Source organism: Macaca nemestrina, chromosome 6 (genome assembly GCF_043159975.1).
Source record: "Macaca nemestrina isolate mMacNem1 chromosome 6, mMacNem.hap1, whole genome shotgun sequence".
Taxonomy (NCBI): domain Eukaryota; kingdom Metazoa; phylum Chordata; class Mammalia; order Primates; family Cercopithecidae; genus Macaca; species Macaca nemestrina.
In genome coordinates this window covers 103,628,258-103,641,247 of record NC_092130.1, presented here as the reverse complement: position 1 = coordinate 103,641,247, position 12,990 = coordinate 103,628,258, and the positions used below count along the sequence as shown (strand labels likewise).

General features: G+C 39.4%; 1 long non-coding RNA gene across 1 annotated transcript; it reads left to right on the top strand.

Moving 5' to 3' along the window:
• The first annotated feature begins 10,815 nt into the window (after nucleotides 1-10,815).
• Nucleotides 10,816-11,742, top strand: LOC112425455 (uncharacterized). The gene is made up of 2 exons (XR_003016516.2): nucleotides 10,816-10,932; nucleotides 11,260-11,742. It is a non-coding gene; the product is annotated as an uncharacterized lncRNA (long non-coding RNA).
• The last annotated feature ends 1,248 nt before the right edge of the window (nucleotides 11,743-12,990 follow it).

Below are 12,990 nucleotides of genomic sequence, written 5' to 3'. Positions count from 1 at the left end.
AAAAAAAAAAAAAGAAGAAGCTCTTCAGGCCAAGAGAACTTCAGGTACCCACTGTAATAGTCTGCAGTGCAGGACACAGTGAGAAGGAATATCGATAGGCCACCAGTAATATCTGCCACACTACCTCATAGGGTTGTTATCATGACTTAATAGTTATGTAAGGTTCTTAGAGCAATGCCTGGCATGGAGTAATTGTTATCTCAAATCACACACACACTAAACAGATTCATATAATCCAACACTTAAAAATATTTAAAAGTACATGTGGATGTTCTTTAATGATTGCTTACTTAATAGGAAGAATTGAGAAAAAGTAATTCAATTCAATAAATATTTACAAACAGCCCACCATACCTGTGAGTTACTGTGCTCCTGTACTAATCAATAGAAATAAAGAACTTACATATCAGAGATAAGGCTCTATTCCCACCACCTCTTTCTAAGCATATCCTTTTGCTTACTATCCTTTAAAAAATATCTTTTCATCATTCTGAACCTCTTCCTTACTTTGGGTTACAGTTTGCAGGTGAGATTGCTGGTAATCTTTGACGAATCACAGATAATATATGAATTGCCAAAATCATGGAGATAGGCAAACCTCACTTTCCAATTCTATAAACTATAAACCAGTGAAACTTTATATTATTAACCAAGTTATTCACTCTGAAATATGAATGGGCCATCAATAATCAACAGATATTTGGGAAAAATCAACAGCACAAAATAGGAGAAAAAGGGACAGAGAGAATAATCTACAACAGAAGAAACAGATATAATAAAGGAAATAAAATAGAATCTTAAAAATTGCATAATCCTATGCATGAGAAACTTGACAAGTTATTATAACCACAAGATAAGAACAGGTTGCTATGAAAGAAAAAGCAAACAGAACCGTAACAAGAGTTCTTGCATATTAAAAACATGTTTAACAACAAAAAGTAGTAAATGGAAGACTTAGGAATTTGAACATTTTCTCAGCATTTAGGGCACACTATTTTAAAACAGAAAAATATAAGAAAAATAAGAGATCCAAATGAAGTATCAATTGAGGAGGTCCAACATCCACCTAATATGAGTTACTGAAGAAAAAAGAGAAGAGAAAATAGAGAAAACTGATGAGTTAATTTAAAAAATCGTGTAGTGGAAAAATATTTTTGTAAATCATTTGCCACTGTTCTTTCCAAAAGGTGAAACTTAATTCCCCTCCCCTTGGATTTAGGCTGGATTTGGTGAATCATTTAAATGAATAAAATGTCACAGAAGTAATGGTTTGTCATTTCCAATGCTGGGTCAAGACATTGCCTCTTATGCCTTCCTTTCTGTCTTCGATATCACTCGTGGGAAGCCAGCTACCACATTCTAGATACTAAAGAAGCCTGTAGAAAAGCCCCATGTGGAGAGGAACTGAAGTCTCCTACCAACAACCAGCAACAACTTTCTAATTAAGTGAGTGAGCCACCTTGAAAGAAGATCTTCCAGTTCCATCCAAAACCTTCAGATGACTGCAGCCCTGGCCATCTTGACAGCAACCTCATGAGAAATCCCAAAGCAGAATAACACAGCTAAGCTTCTCCTGACTTCCTGAACCACAGAAACTGTGAGAGATATGTGTTATGGTTGTTTTAGATCACTATGTTTGGGGCAATTTGTTAAGCAACATAGATAAGTAATATACTATCCCAGGGAGCAGATTTAGGACCATAGGGTAGAAGTTACAGAAAAACAGACCAGCTCAATATATGGAAGGAATTTTCAGCAATTGGGGATAATACAGCAATACACTGAAATATCTTGAAGTAGTGGAATTTATGCAAGTGTTTGAGCAGAGGCCAGATGCCCACCTGTTGCCAGTGATACTGAAGAATCTGTATAATTGTGAAAATCACTGCACTAAACACATTCCTGGTCAAACTCTTAAGATTTTAATTTTTTTCTTATCAAGGCTGTGTTCCTATTTATTCAGTAGATGTTTAATGAGGACCTACTATATAATAGCAACTGTATTAGGCATTTTGGATAGATACATGAAAAATATATTTGGTCACTTTCCTAAACAAACTTACTGTTTAAGTTAAAAAACAAACAAAAAACAACCAACACACTACATTTGTGTGAACTTTAGCTAAAATAACATATGTGGTAGTGGGCTGAACACAATCAACAAAGGGATAGCACTTTCCTCTTCCGGGAATTAAGATCTCATCATCTACTTTACATACATGACAAGAGTCATGTATGAGGTAGAGTGTCATGATTAATTTGCCAAAATCTCACAGCTAATGGCATACCAAGTTTTCTATAAGGGCATAATGATGTCCAAGTCTCCTTAACTTCATGTTTCATAGATCACTCTGCATTTTAGCATGTAAGTACTATAGTTCATGGTATCCTCTTATTCCCCTTTTAATGTCTACAAGGGCCCATAGTGATACCCTCATCTGGAGTGAAGCATTCTTAATATTGGTAATTTGGTTTTCTCTTTGTGAATCTTGTTAGAGTTTTGTCAATTTTATTGATCTTTTCAATACCACATCTCTTTGTTTCAATGATTTTCTTTATTGTTTTTATATTTCTAATTCCATTGATTTCTGTTCTATCTTTAATATTTTTGCTTTTTTGTTTACTTTGGGCTTATTTTGTTTTTCATTTTCTAGGTTGTTGAGATGGGAACTTAGATTATTTTTTAATTATCCTCTTTTTCATGGATGTATGTAATGCGATAAATTTTCTTCTTAGTATTGCTTTACTGTGTCCCACAGAATTTGCTGTGTATTTTCATGTTCATTCAGTTCCACATTTTTTATTTTCAAGATTTCCTCTTTGAGCCAATAGGTCATTTAGTTGTATATTTCCCAAGTATTTGAAGGTTTCTTGTTATCTTTCTGTTATGGGTTTCTAGTTTGGTTCCCTTGTGGTTGGAAAACACATTCTGTAAGACTTAAATTCATATAACTTGTTGGGGTTTGTCTTATGGCTCAGATATGCTCTAACTTGCTATATGTGCTGTGGACACTGAAAAAGAATGTGTATTCTGCTGTTGTTGGGTGGATTGTTCTATAAACATCAATTAGAGCTTGTTGGTTGATAGCATTGTTTAGTTCTTCTATATTTTTGCTAATTTTCTTTTTTTTTTTTTTTGAGACGGAGTAGTGGCCCAGGCTGGAGTGCAGTGGTGCAATCTCTGCTCACTGCAAGCTCCACCTCGCAGGTTCACACCATTCTCCTGCCTCAGCCTCCCGACTAGCTAGGACTACAGGCACCCACCACCATGCCCAGCTAAGTTTTTGTATTTTTAGTAGAGATGGGGTTTCACCGCGTTAGCCCAAGGATGGTCTTGATCTCCTGACCTCATGATCCATCTGCCTCGGCCTCCCAAAATGCTGGGCATTTCTGCTCATTTTCTGTATAGTGTTCTACCAATTGTTACGGAGCATTGAAGTCTCTAATTATATTGTGGATTTGTCTATTTCTTCTTTCATTTCTATTAATGTTTGTGTCACATAGTTTGCAACTCTGTTTTTTGGAACATATATATTTAAGATTTCTATGTCTTATTCGTGGATTGACCCTTTTGTCATCATATGATGTCACTCTCTGGTAATTTTCTTTGCTCTGTAGTCTACTTTATCTGAAATTAACGTAGTTACTCCTGCTTTCCTTTGCTTAATAATTGCACGATATATTTTTCCATCTTTTTATTTTCAGCCTGCCTATATTATAATATTTGAAATGAATTTCTTAAAGACAGAATGTAGCTGGGTCAAGATTTTTAAATCTACTGTGTCAATCTTTATCTTTTAATTGGTTTATTTGAACCATTTACATTTAATAAATTATTTTTCATGTTTGGACTTAAATCTCCCATTTTATTTTTGTTTTTTGCTTATGCTTTTGCTTACTTTTTCCATCCTTCCTATAGAATGCATGAACCTTTTATAGAATTCCACTTTGATTAATCTATAATGTTTTTGAGCATATCTCTTTGTATAAGTTTATTAGTGGTTACTGTAGATAGTATATTATATATACATAGCATATCACTGTCTACTTGTGTCATCATTTTACTATTTACTATTACAGAAACCTTATGCTATGGGTTGTGAGGTTTTGGGGTTTTTGAATCCTGGTTCTGCCTTTTTTTTTTCTTAATTTTCAAATTTCTTAGGGTTTTAATGTTTCTCCCCTCCAAAACTCATGTTGAAATCTAATTGCCACTGTAACAGTATTAAGAGACAGGACTTTAAAGAGGTGTTATCCATGCCATTGTCACAGGAATGGACTAATACTATTATCATGGGAGTGGGTTTGTTATCACAAGGGTGGTACTTTGTCTCTCTCTTTGCCTACCCTTCTTACTTTCTTTGTCTATCTCTTTGCCCTTGCACCATGTGATGCTTTCTGCCATGTTATGATGCAGCAAGAAGGTCCTCATCAGATGCTGGCACCTTGATATTTGACTTCTTGACTTCCCGAACTATGAGGAAATACATTTCTATTTATTATAAATTGCCTAGTCTGTGGCATTCTGTTATAGCAGCACAAACAGACAAAGACACTTTGCCTTGCTTTATGACCCGTTACCCTCCCTATTTATAATGTAATTATCTCAAATATCCCCACTGCATAATTTAGAACCATATTAGACAATGTTGTAATTTTTGCTCCAACTACCAAACATAATTCCAAAAACTTACAAGAGAAAGAAGGCCTATTGTATTTACCCATATGCTTACTTATCATGTTTTCTATTCCTTCCTATGTTCTAAGTTTCCTTCTTTCATTTTTGCTTTCTGTTTAGAGAACTTCCTTTAGTCATTCTTTTAGGGTAGGTCTACTGGTGACAAATTCTCTTAGTTTTTCTTCATCTGAGAATGTCTGGAGTTCTCCTTCATTCCTGAAGGATATTTTCACTGGTTATAAGATTCTGGGTTGGCAGTTCTTTCTTTTCAGCACTTGAAAAATATCATACCATTTCATTCTAACCTTGATAGTTTCTCATGAGAAATCCACTGACATTCTATTTTCTCGTTATAGGTGAGGTGTCATTTTTCAATATTGTTATGTGTCTTCAGTTTTCAGAAGTTTAATTATTATGTGTCTCAGCATGGATTTCTTTGGGTTTTCCCTTTTCAGGTTTGCTCAGCTTCTTGATTCTGTAAACTTATTTCTCCTGTCAAATTTGGAAGTTTTCAGCTGTTATTTATCAAGTACTTTTTCAGCCCCTTTTACTCCTCTCCTTCTGGCACTCTGATGAATGAATCTTAGATTCTTTGTTATAGTCCCACAAGTATCTGAGGCTGTATTCTTTCTTTTTTCAGTCTATTTTCTCTCTGTTGTTCCGAGTGAGCAACCTCTATTTTTCTATATTCCAGTTCACTGATTTTTTCCTCTATCCTGTATTCTATTGATGAGCCTATCAACTGAGCCTTTTATTTTGGTTATTATATTTTTTCCATTCTAAAATTCCCATTTGGTTTTCTTTAGATCTTCCATTTCTTTGCTGAGACTTTCTATTTCTTTGCTGGGTCTTTTTATTTTCTATTTTTAATTTATTCCAAGGGTTTTATTAGTTGCTTATTGGAGTACTTTTATCATGACAACTTTAAATTATTGTCAGATTAACTTAGCATCTGTCATCTCAGTGTTACCATTATTGCTTGTCTTTCTTCGTTCAGTTTGAGATCTTTCTGGTTCTTGTGTGACAAATGATTTTCAATTGAAACCTCATTTTTGTACTGAATTATGAGACTCTGGGGGTCTTACTTTAACCTTCTGTTTTAGCTGGATTTTATTTTTATATCACTCCAGAAGGAAAAGGAGGTGGGGTGTCATCTTGTCACAAATAGGTAGAGGTAGAAGTCCAGGTTCCCCTCTCGTCCTCAGTCAATATCTGGGTGGGGGAAGGGGGACTCTGTTTCTGTTGGGTGGGATGTGGATTCTGGGTCCCCATGTGGTTTCCACTGATATTGAGATGGAGGTGTCCTTGTTATCATTATGCAATGGTGAAAATCCTAACTCTCCACTAGACCTTCTCTGACACTGTCCCAGTAGGGAAGAGGAGGGTTGCCTTATTATTGCTCAGTGACAGTAAAACCTTAGGCTCTTCATATGGTTTCCACTGACATTGCAGAGACAGGGAGGATCTCATTATCAGTGAGGTGGAGATAAAAGTCTTGGCTCCTTATGTGGCCTTCTCTGATTCCATCATGGCAGAGGCTTAGGCTGCCTCATTACAGCATTGTGATGGTGGGAGTCTAGGCTTTGCTGGCATGTAGGGTAAGGTCACAGTTTTTCTGTGGTATTTACTTGGAATAGAACAGTTATTATGTAAGTTTTCTGTTTTGCCAAGCTGCACCTTTCCTTGTCCTTTGGCTAGAGACAGCAAGCTTCCTTGGGGCTTTTAGTGTCTACATCCACAGGCATTTCTGGGTTGCTACCTTTCTCAGCTCCAAATCTAGCTTACATGAGGCAAAAAGAAAATCCAGGGAACTCACCTCCATGTCATTCCTTGGGCTATCATGTTCCTAGCTGGTCTTCCTACATTTCTCCATCTTTTAGAGTTTTCTTCTGCTAGTTTCATATATGATGCCCAGGGTTTTTAGTTGTATTTAGTGGCAGGAATAGTGAAAAGTATGTCAACTACATCTTCCTGGAAGACAAAGTTACTCATTCTGCATTTTAAATACAGGTATAACTAAGAATTTCATTGCAAGGCTTGGAAAATCCTACTGCTAAGAAATAGCCATGACTTTATAAGAAACCATAAAAGCTGATGTTCAGGAGCCAAAACTAACTTTTCTAATAGAGAAAGACTTTATATAAGTTTTCACTCAATGTTATTGTTTGGTTTGGGGAACTCCTTTTGACTTGTAATAGATATGGCATGTCATGAAAAGGATATTAAAAGTCATTCCTGAGCTTGAAGTGATTTGATGATAAGTAAAAAAGTCTTTATTATGTTTAGTAGCACTTTGAGATTTTAAAAGAACTCTGTTGCCTGGTTGCTTTGAACCAAAAGGTAAGTTATTCTAGGCCAGGCACTATATCTAAATGATCTGCTCAGTATCCCAAATCAATTACATCATTTATATATGTACATGTCAGGAATACAAACTGCAAGTCTCAAAAGTTGGGCAGAAAAATGTTTCTTAGGTCACCTCCCCATGGAATGGCTTAGATTTGGTTCAGGCTGGAAATGGACAGATAATGAGCCCGCAAGATACAGTCTAAGTTTTATAAAGTGAAAGTGATGATTGGGAGTGTCAGGTTATGTTCTGGGATTCAAAACAGAATCCTTTTTCAGAAAGGATCCTGTTACTTTTTGTAAATTGCAAAACAAAACCTTCTATTTTGGAAAACCCCTCCCTCTTTTACAAAAAACACCCAGAGACTGCTTGGGTGAGACTCACACTTGGGTGATGAAGACAAATCACACTGGAACAGTCCAGAAAATACTTTGCTGGTGTTGGTTTGGTGCAAGCACATTGTGTACTTGAGCAATGGGCGTGAGTCTTGGGACAGGGGAGGGGTAAGGGAATAAAAAAGCAACTCAAAGTGTTCTCCGCCAGAGCTGAAAGCAACTCTCCTTGACACTCTTCAATTTTCTTTCCCACACAGTCCTGACACGGCCTTTCAGTATCAACTAGATATTCCCAGAGAGTGCCTATAACCCGTCAGAGATCTTTGTTTTCTTATGTCAATGTGTTTATTATCAGCGAAAATCTCACTATTCAGAAAGAATAACGTTAAATGGTGTTCGGCCTCAGAGTAGTTGGCTCTGATTTTATTTCATAAAATTGTGTTTTCCAAACCTTATGTAATGTTAGATATGGGAAATGCATGAAACATAAGCACCTGGATTCTAAATTCCCCTTAGGCATCTATGCAACGGTCTATACAATGGGCTTAAAGATATATGCACTAAGCAGGTAGTCTTGCTAGCAAGAGATTTTCCTTCAAGATATAACAATTAGCTCCCTGGCAAGGACTAAGAAGTGAAGCCAAATGAGAACATTGACATTCTAAGATTTAAAGAGGCAGCTCCTTTAGCTGCCCTCTTATCCCTGCATAATGGGTCTCTAATAATGCAACTGAAGCACATCTCGAGGGAACATTTGCAAAACCTAACTTTATTCTTTGCCTTAGCTTCTAAAGAGGGAGACCAGAGTTCTTCACATTTCTTTCTTTCTTTTTTTCTTTTTTTCTTTTTTTTTTTTTGAGACAGAGCCTCTCTCTGTGGCCCAGGCTGGAGTGTAGTGGTGTGATCTCAGCTTACTGCAACCTCTGCCTCCCAGGTTCAAGTGATTCTCCTCCTTCAGCCTCCTGAGTAGCTGGACTACAGGTGCATGCCACCATGCCCAGCTAATTTTGTATTTTTAGTACAGACGAATTTCATCATGCTGGCCAGGCTGGTCTTGAACTCCTGACCTCAAGCACCACCTCAGCCTCCCAAAGTGCTGAGATTACAGGCATGAGCCACTGTGATCAGTCCAGAGTTCTTCACATTCTGAAAAGAATGTAAAAATATCTCTTGCAGTGCTGAAAACAACATACTCTCCACTCTAAAGGATCCAGAGCCCCAGTGCAAGTGATGATATAAGAAAGATGTGTCCAGTGCTTAGAGGAGGACAGTCAACCAGCAAAAATACAACAGCAAATGCTGTCTTCATAGCAAAATACTAGGACTGTAGAAAGAGGAAACAATGAACCCAAGGGTAGTCCATGCACGATGAATTGGATTTTCGCCACATCCATAATAACTGAACAGTCCATCCAAAGCCTGAAGCATGTACACAGCTTACCAAGGGTGCAGTGATGGGAAAAGCACAATTCTAGAGCCAGGAAGACTGGGTTTGAATCCCAGTTCCATTACTTACTAGCTATGTAACCTAGTACTGGTTGCCTAACTTCTCAGACCTCAATTTTCTTATCTGTAAAATGAGCATTCATTCGTTAGTTCAGCATTTATTCAATGCTTATTACGTGGCAAACATTGCACTAGGTCCAAAGTAATACAATGATGAATAAAACAGGCTTCTTGTGAGTTCCAATTTAAATGACATAATGCACGTAAAGCACCTCGTACAGAGACTGGTACATGGGAGATGATTAATGATTTTTATTTCCTTTCTCCTTTTTTATCCTTTCACAGATGTAGAAGTAGCTAAATCCCAAACAACTGTTTGTTCATCAAAAGATAAATACTATCATCTCTCCCTCCAGCACAAAGAAAGCATCAATCCATGGACTGGCTCCTCTCAGGAGAATTTAGTGTCTCAAGTGTGAAGTCCTTTCACTGGAGCTTGAGATGAAGGAGAAGAAGGAATTCTAAAGGTTCCCCATCATCCACCTACCCTGACCATCCCCCTGTATTCTGGACCTACCCTTGACTAACAGTCACGTAGTGTAGGGAATAGAGTACAGAAAGCAGAGGATGTGCTGGTTCATTTTCCTGAGCCACTTACTAACCACCTGACAGAAGGCGAGTCATTTCAGCCAAAAACAATAATAGCCATCATCTACTGAATTCCTTAAAAGTGCCCCCACTAGACTGAAAATTCCTTGAGATAAGGATGGACTTACTTATGCCCCTCCTTTAGTGACTACCAAAGTGCAAATAGTTGGCACTCAAAATACATTCATTGAATATAAAATTGGGATCGTTCTTTTTTCCTGTTTTTTCTTTTTCTTTTTTTTTTTTTTTTTTTTTTTTGCCTGCTTCATTTTTCCTTCATATAAAATTGGGATCATTCTGCCCTACCCATGTTGTAGGGTTTTTATGAAGATTAAATCTGTGCACTTCTATGAAAACTCTTTGAGGTTATAAAATATGCAAATGTAAGGAATCTGCCTGTTTCGGGTCTAGGAAAAAAGTAGAAAAAAGGAGAAATGAAAGAGATAAAACAGAGCTGGGAGTGAGGCAGGCAGCTACAATTGAAAGCAATCTGAAACCACTCAGAGGTGGAGGAAAGAGATTTAAATTTCTGCAAGAATGTAAAGGCCACCTCCCACACAGCCCATCAGTCTTTCAGGGACTATTCTTCAAGACCTACTCAAAGACATTCTGTCCTATGACCAGCTTTAGGGTAATGGGGAAAAGAATTATGACGGTCACATCATATGATGAAATACCAAGTAGCATTTCAAAGGTCATGCTTCAGAAAGTCTGTTAATGATATGGAAAATGCTTAAGCACAAATTATGTAATTTTAAAAATAAAGCAGTTGAGATCTTAATTTTGTAAAAAATAATATATATATAATAAAAACATATAGAAGCAATGAGAAAAGACTGAGCAGAGATATATCAATTAGTTACCAGTAATATATTATTATTATAAGTCATTTTAATTATCTTTTAAATATACATGCATTTTGTATACACTCTTCAATGAATAAGTGAATAATTTGAAATATAACTCTGCGCACATGCGTGCGTGTGTGTGTGTGTGTGTGTGTAAACATATTCTATTCTTCACTGTTCTAGCCAGGAACTGATTAAGATCTGAATCAATTGTTCCAAGAACCCAAATCACCAGGAACTGAATTACATTCAATCACCTTGAACCAAGTCCCAGTTGGAAAAAATGAGACCCATAATTCAGCTTTTTGGTTTTGTCAGCTGTAAGGCTAGATTAGGCCCTTTTCCCTACAACCCTGGAGGTTAGATGCCTGGTTCCAGCAACGGCTCTTCTTCTAATAGCTGTATGCTGTCAGGCATCACTGCCCCTCTCTGGGCCTCTCTTCTGTGCTATAACATGATGGGGCTGCAATGGGGGCCACCTGGCCAGTTGTTACATCACTCATGAACTTTTGGTTCTTTTCCTCTGTGTTCTGCTTGTTCCATTTCGCTGCCCCTTACAATTCTTCCCAAAGAAAAGAAGTGAAACGCAAATGAGTTTTTTGAGTTTTTTGTTGACACGTCTAACTGCAGGTTGGAAAGCTTGGGGGCTTTGGCCCTGGTTGGGTAGGTTCTGCTCACTGGGAAATCAGGCCTCAGCTGGCTCCGATCCCTCTCCCTTCTCCTAATCACTGCCCTGGCTGCAGAACTCTGGGCTGGCACCAGAACAGCAGCCAACATTTGGCTGACACAGGACATAATTTTTAATCATGGGAAGGCAGACATAAGTACAAAAGGCCTATTTTCTTCACGCAGGTTCAAGTATCTGCTTTTGGGTTATGTCTGTCTCTATTTGGCAGGGCTCGTCTTGGGGAAGGTTCGGGATTCATGACCAAAAGGTCAGTCTCCTTCCTTTTCCAGGATGGAAGCGGCACAAATTGTTCTGATCAGGGAGCAATAACATGCCACGACCCCCAGGGCTCCCAGGCAGGCGGAGGGGGCACCCAGTCTCAGCAGCCCACGACCTGCTCGGCCCCTGCGAGCCACATGCCTCACATTTCCCCAGCTCCAGCCTCCTTTCAAAGGCCCTTTATTAAACCACCAACTATTTGCTGTCGAGACATTTAGGATGAAATCATTGTGTTAAACAAATAAACGCAGCTTCGTCCAGATTTCTGCTCTGGGAGCAGAGTAAGAAAATAATTTCTGTCTGCTCGCCACAAAAGCGGCTGGAAAGGTCCAAAGAAAAATATTATTTTTACTCCATTGTGTGAAATATTGTCCTGGAGGATCTGACGGGCTGAGCGTTTGAAGAGTTTGTGCTGGCAGGTTTCAAGGGTCCCCTGGGTCGGCCCCCTGGGATTGTTTTCTGCATTAATAAACTTAGCATGATGTGTGTTAAAAGGAACATTCTGTTTGCTTTGTAAATAAGGGATGTCAAACAAGAAGCAGAAGCCTTACAGACACTAGGCGATGTGTTCTCAGAGAGGGGAGAGGGAGGCGGGTGGGAGAGGCACCCTGGAAAAATGGGCATCACTGGGGCTCCCTGAACTGAGCAGAGGCCTTGTTGGGAAAACAAATCAGTCTGTTTGAGTCCAAACCAGGCCATTTCCTCACTGATCCTGGTGGGAAAGCTGCACACTTTGCCCTGAACCAGCAGGATACGGGCTTGGGAAGGAAAGTTCTCAAGTGTCTGTCAGCTGTGTGGTGGAGGAGAGATGATGGCGCCCGGCAGAGGCTCTCCCCCCACCCGCAACCCCCCCTCCCCTCCCTTTTGGAGAAGGTTCTTGGCTTGCCGGGGTCTCCCAGAGCTGGAGGGCAGGAGGGGGCAGAGGTTAAAGCCATATCTTTGGGAATGATGATCTGGCTCTCACCCCCTCTATCCCTCTTATACTCCTTCCTCAGATGTCACTGCAGCCCCAAGTGGGTTCCCCTGTCAAATTCCTGATGGGTCCTCGGGGACGCTGACATCGTGGGAGACACATCACCCTGGCCCTGTGATCCTTGCCTCTGCGGGAAACCTGCAGGAGCCAGGGCAGGATGTGTATCGTCTCTGGCTCAAGTATTTGCTATTTTCACAGGTGCCTCCCCTGGCCCCGCAGCCCTCTCCGTTGTCCGCAGTCCGCTCCAATGTTATTGAAGGCTCCCCAGACCTCCCAGGAGTTCTCATTTCCACCCGCTGCCCTGCTGTTCTCTTCCCTCTCTCCCTAAATTCTCCATTCCCCTCTGTGGTCCTGGGAGGAATCCCTTGCCATCCACTTCTATTCTGGAAAGTCCTGGCTGTCTCCTTGCCCACAAAAGTTCAAACTGTTTCTTGAAGCTTTGGAAGAAGGGGACAACAGGGAATCCTGAGTTCTGTTTAGTGAGAATCACAGACTATCAGAGCTTCAAGGGCCTAGACACAGAAACCAGGGGCCTGCCCCCAGGCACCCTTAGAATCACCTGGAGAGCCTTTACAGGTTCTGTTTTCTGAGCCCACACCCGAGTAGTTCTGCTTCGGTTACCTTGCGGTCATCCTCAAACCTCAAAACTTTGTAAAGTTTTGGTGACTCCAGTGGTGGATAATTTCAAGCACAGCAACCAAGCACCCAAGCCAAAACTATTGCTCTTACCCACATGCTTATATCATGGAGGAATAAATGATGTGTCTAA